This window comes from Myotis brandtii, unplaced genomic scaffold, assembly GCF_000412655.1.
Source record: "Myotis brandtii unplaced genomic scaffold, ASM41265v1 scaffold822, whole genome shotgun sequence".
In the NCBI taxonomy this organism is placed as follows: Eukaryota; Metazoa; Chordata; class Mammalia; order Chiroptera; family Vespertilionidae; genus Myotis; species Myotis brandtii.
The window spans coordinates 27,504-33,000 of record NW_005371333.1 but is presented as its reverse complement, the minus strand read 5'-3'; positions in this window follow the sequence as shown (position 1 = coordinate 33,000).

Below are 5,497 nucleotides of genomic sequence, written 5' to 3'. Positions count from 1 at the left end.
TTTAGAGTTGTACCTTTGGTTTTCTTTTTTCATTTAAGTGATGTTTTGCACCATTGTGTCTATTTCATCATTTCAGATATGCTAAAATGTCAGATCCTACCATCCCACATTTCCTTCTGCCAGGAAACTGAAACAAGTCAGTTCTCCTGAGACTTGATTATACAGTGTTCACGAGTTATCCCATTGCCCCCCGTCCTAAAGGTGTTAACTTATCCATGGTTGTACATTGTTCTGGAGATTGGTCTCATTTATTTTGAAAACATTTTAAGGAAAGAATGTTCTTTGGTGTTTGGGGGTTTATCTTTTTCCCATGCTTTTAATGGTAGTGATTAAACACACACTTCTCATCTTCCTTCCACTCACTACCTCCCACTTCTATTTCCAGTCACCAGGAAGATTTGGAAAACTGACTGGATTAGTTAGTAACTGGAAATTCTTTACAGTATTAATCAAAATTTCCTTATAAATGAATGAGCCAGGAGGTTTTTTAATTGCACTTTTTTTCCTGTGGGCTGCTTCTTGTCCTAATGGTGAATTTCTAAGCTATCCTATGTGCTCACTTATCCACAGATTAGATAATGATTTATAATCAAGTTACATCAGTCTCAGCATTCACTGAAATTGGTAGTCATTTAGTAATTGGAGGACTGATATTGGACTCAGCTGCTTCTAGAAACTTCCTTAAAAAACAATTAGAATATGGAAAATATTTGGGGTTCTTGCTTGCTTTCTATTTGTATCATGAATTAAAGTTTGGAAAAAAAACACACAATTAGACCTATACACAGTTTTATCTATGAATCTCAAGTCATTTAAGGATTTTATGCCAAGGTAATATGTATTGAATTTTCAAAATGATAACAAAAAATGAAATTCTAGGTATGTAATACTAAAACTATTCTGATAACTTATTTCTAATACCAAAGACTTGAAATTAAAGACTTCCTTTTAAGATTAAAAATATAGTAACGTTATTTGCTGAATTTAAAGTGTTATGTCTATGGAAGACTTGGAACTAGGGTAACCAGAAGCTTCATTAAAAAACGCACCCAACTGAACTTAAATAAGCTAATACTAAAGACTGCCATGATCTACTTATTCCTCAGGCAGTAATTAGCATCCTTGTTACTTGCAGTTTTATTTGTCAGTTTTGGTTTTAACTTCCTGCCATATTCCTAGCCTTTGTACTTTCTTCTGCCTCTTGCAAATGTTATAAGGCCTGGCTCTAAAGGCTGGCTAGAGTACTATTGCTATCTCTCTTTAGTTCAGTCCAAGGTAATCAGTTTATGAAGCTGCTTTAAAAAGCTTATTAGGCCTCACTACTGACCAAAATGAAAAACTAGAAACCTAAGTCTGTCCTTTTAAAGATCTTTATTGACTCATTGAGAAAAGTAGGGGTTTTTTTCCAGAGAGATTTTCAAAGAAGAAAAATGTGATGTGGTCAGTCATTCAAGCACTTGTAACCCATCCACAAAACAGGTGCCTGTGCAACTCTGACTCATGACACACCCAGCTCAAGTTGAAGGGAATCCGCTCATTCTCCATTCAAGTATCTTCTCACCACCTCTCTTCCCGCTGAATAATCAGGGAAGTGGGGCAGTGGTGGGCTAGAGACCCTGACTTTTGTCTCAATGCTGTAAGATAACAGAAGAATGCTTTGGCTATAGAAGTAAAGGTCCCTCCCAATGTCTAGCTATCGGGGACTTTGTGACAGGTTCAAAATACCTATTATATTTTAACTCATTTGGGAAAGAACAAAAATATTTCAAAAGTAAGTCTTTCAACTAAAATCTATGTTCTCATTTCTGTTCTTTTTATGGCAATGTTATTTGTAAAAATAGTTGTCATTTCATATGCTACATCTTTACAAACTTTTTCCTAACCTCTTATAAACAGTGTTGAATGTTTTTGTGCCCAGCACAGTTTAAGGAAAACCAAATTGGTCTAGTCCAGTACAAAGATCTTACTGGAAATCAGTAATTTTGATGTTATGTACTTTGTCCTACTTCTTAAATATTAGTACATCTTTTTCTATGTATGTGTACTTCACATAATATACTCTATACAAAGAGGATTTTTTTAAATGAATATTTCAGAGGAAACACCGTGCACATTTATGTATAGTATCTTTTCTCATAAGAATGCTCTACTTTGTACATACTTTAATCTTGTATTTTCTAAAGAGTTTAGACTTCTAAAACTAAATATTTTTGAAGTATAGAAGGAAAATTCACATTTTATGAAAATTTATTGGGAAACGTTAACTATTAATAACTCAGTGCCTGGCCGGTGTGGCTCAGTGGTTGAGCATCCACCAATGAACCAGGAGGTCACAGTCGATTGCTGGTCAGGGCACATGCCCAGTAGGTGGCATGCAGGAGGCAGCCAATCAGTGATTCTCTCCATTGATGTTTCTATTTCCCTCCCCTTCTCTCTTTCTGTCTGAAATAATATATATATAAAAAAATAGTAAGTAACATCTTCTAGAGGAGTAAGGTAAAAGTGATCCTGTAACTAAGAGGTTAAAGTGCAACAGCAAGGAAATTTGAGTTAAAGGTTTTCCCAAGTTAAAAAAGTAAGTCTAAAATTTAAGTTGTTCACACACATAAACATTTACCCAACTGCCATATATCATCATAGTGTTAGCTTCATTTTGTTTTTACTAAGTTAATTTTCTTATAGAGTCCTCTGGAAGTGAATGAACCTCAAAATAAGTGGGGAATTTTTAAAAAACATAGATAAGAGTAAACAGTGCTTTTAAAAAAATTAAACTTGAACTTGTAAAGAAACTGCAGCTTTCCCGTATAAGAAGAAATTTTGCTATAGAAATATTTTTTTAAAGAAATGAATTAAAGATTTTTGTAAATCTTTACTTTGTTTACAAATTCAAAGGGATTTGTTATGTAAAACCTTTAGCCCCAATGTTACATAACCAGTGTGGATGTAACATTAAAAATAGAATCTAAGAAGTCAGCCAAGTGTGTTGCCAGCTCTCATCCGTGTCAGCTATGGCCTGCAGTTGTTTTTTTTTTTCTTAACAGAGCTCATGGTTTAGTTTTTGTTTTGTGTGAGACACACACACGCGCACATGCACACATACATCTTGATTTCAGAAGGATGAAAAGGTTAGCCTTTCTTGGCTAGGTCAGTGGTTTTAAACCTTGCATTCATGTTAGAATCACTTTAAAAGCTTTTAAAATTAATACCATACCCAGGCTCCACCCAGACCTATTAAATTATATAAAGATTGGGCATTCATATTTTTGGGAAGTTTTTCATGTGATTTTAATGTGCAGCCTGGATTGAGAACTTTTAGGCTAGAAAAAAAGATTTGTTTCCTAGGCTTTTATCCAAGGAGGTTAACATTGAGTGTCTACCATGTGCTGGATACTGGTAGATATTTGTCTTTTTAACTTATACCAGCCCTGTAAGTGGATTCCTACCTTTGGCCTTATCTCTTTGTGGATAAAGAAAATAAGACAGATTATAAGTCTTCAGAACTCCAACTTTTGAACCTATCAATGCTATAATAGAGGGACAGTCGTAAGTAAATGAAAAATGTGAGCAAAAGACAAATTGCATATTAATAAAGGCTTGCAATAAATTTTATGAAATTCAATGTCTATAATCTATTTCACTTATGCTTTTGAATTCCAAACATGATTCCTACAACAACAAAAAGTTCTTGCTTTGTTAAACTTGTAGGTAGTGTTCTGCATGGTTGAGAAACATGGTTCTTAACAAATTTATTTGCTATACTAGTTTAATCTCTGTTTGCTTTACAGGCTTCATCTTTTTCATTCTTTCCTTTCTGTCCTCCTTCAGTCATACTGAGCCTTACATAGTTCTTGTTCAAATGACATGATGTACTTCCCATCTCTAGGCTTTTTACACATGCAAGTCTCAGTAGAGCCTGCCATACCCCTAACCCAACTTTTCCCTGCCTGCTTTAAATTATCTAATTCCTGCTCACTTTTCACTATGCTCAAGAGTTATACTAACTGAACAAATTTTCTTAGTCTCCCCTTTTACCCTGGGTTGTATCTTGTGTTTCTTGTTTTATCTAGTGGAGCTAAATTAGCCCTAGAATAAAGGCTGATTGTTTACATCCAACAAAGATTAAAGGCAATCCTTGAAAGAATCAAACTCATTCGTAACTAACTTAACTTCATGGAGAACAAACTCCAACACTCAAAAGGAATACAATAAACGCAGCATTTAAGAAAGTAAAATTCACCATATCTAGCATCTGATAAAAAAAACTATCAGAATTCAAAGGAGGAAAATATAACTCCTACCCAAGGGAAAAACCAATCAATAGAAACAGATTCAGGAAATTATGGAAAGGAAGGACAAACTAGCAGCTTATAGTACTATAAAGAAAAACATGAACACAATAAAGAAATGGAAAATCCAAGAAGCTCAACACCCCAGCAGAATAAACAAAACCATACCAAGGCACATCATAAGTTAATTAAAAACAATGATAGAGTAAAAATGGGGAAGAGATGAAGATGTACAAAGCCAGATATAAAACAGCCACATGGATTTAAAGTACAGCATAGGGAATATAATGTAATAACTATATATGGTGCCAGGTGGGTAACAGACTTACTGGGGTGGTCACTTCCTAAGTTCTATGATGTCTAATTGCTATGTTGTACACCTAAAACTAATGTCTGGCAAATGTAATTGAAAAAAAAAATGTTTTTAAGTGATAAAGAGAAACTTAAAAGCAACGAGAGAAAAAGAACATGTTACATATACAACAGAGGTCAGTAAACTATATACAGCCCTCAAGCCAACCTTTTTATTTGTAAACTAGAGGCCCAGTGCACAAAATTTTGTGCACTCAGGGGGGGTCCCTCAGCCCGGCCTGTGCCCTCTCACACTCTGGGACCCCTCGGGGGATGACCACCTGCTGGCTTAGGCCCGCTCCCTGGGGGATTGGGCCTAAGCTGGCAGTCAGACATCCCTCTGGCAGCCCAGGAGCCCTCAGGGGATGTCCACTTGCCAGCAGGGAGCAGGCCTAAACTGCAGTCGGACATCCTTAGCGCTGCTGAGGAAGCAGGAGAGGCTCCCACCACCACCACTGTACTGGCAGCCGTCAGCCTGGCTTGTGGCTGAGCAGAGCTCCCCCTGTGGGAGCACACTGACCTCCAGGGGGCAGCTCCTGCATTGAGCATCTGCCCCCTGGTGGTCAGTGTGTGTCATAGTGACCAGTCATTCTGCTGTTAGGGTCAATTTGCATATTGCCCTTTTATTATATAGGATAGAGGCCTGGTGCATGGGTGGGGGCCGGCTGGTTTGCCCTGAAGGGTGTCCAAGATCAGGGTGGGGATCCCACTGGGGTGCCTGGACAGCCTGAGTGAGGGGCTGATGGCTGTTTGCAGGCTGGCCACAGCCCCTTCAGGGTGGAGATCCCCACTGGGGTGCCTGGCCAGCATGGGTGAGGGGCTGAGGGCTGTTTGCAGGCTGGCCACAGCCCCTTCAGGGT